Raw genomic sequence first — 656 nt, 5'->3', positions numbered from 1 at the left:
ACAACCCAAAAAAAAAAAAAAAAAAAAAAAAAAAAAAGCTAGAGGTATCATGTTACCTGACTTGAAACTATACTACAAGGCTACAATAAAGAAAACAGCATGGTACTTGTACCAAAACAGAGATATAGACCAATGGGACAGAGGCCTCAGAAGTAACGTCACACATCTACAGCCATCTGATATTTGACAAACCTGACAAAACAAGCAATGGGGAAAGGATTCCCTATTTAATAAATGGTGTTGGGAAAACTGGCTAGCCATACACAGAAAGCTGAAACTGTATCCCTTCCTTACATCTTATACAAAAATTAACTTCAGATGGATTAAAGATTTAAACATAAGACCTAACACCATAAAAACCCTAGAGGAAAACCTATGCAATACCATTCAGGACATAGGCATAGCCAAGGACTTCATAAGTAAAACACCAAAAGCAATAGCAACAAAAGCCAAAATAAACAAATGGGATCTAATTAAACTTAAGAGCTTCTGCACAGCAAAAGAAACTATCATTGGAGTGAACCAGCAACCAACAGAATGAGAGAAAACTTTGCAATCTACCCATCTGACAAAGGGCTAATAGCCAGAATCGACAAAGAACTTAAACAAATTTACAAGAAAAAAACAAACAACCCCATCAAAAAGTGGGCAAAGGA

This window comes from Sapajus apella, unplaced genomic scaffold (assembly GCF_009761245.1).
Source record: "Sapajus apella isolate SASKATOON/1434 unplaced genomic scaffold, GSC_monkey_1.0 scaffold68, whole genome shotgun sequence".
In the NCBI taxonomy this organism is placed as follows: Eukaryota; Metazoa; Chordata; class Mammalia; order Primates; family Cebidae; genus Sapajus; species Sapajus apella.
This window is presented reverse-complemented; position numbering follows the sequence as displayed.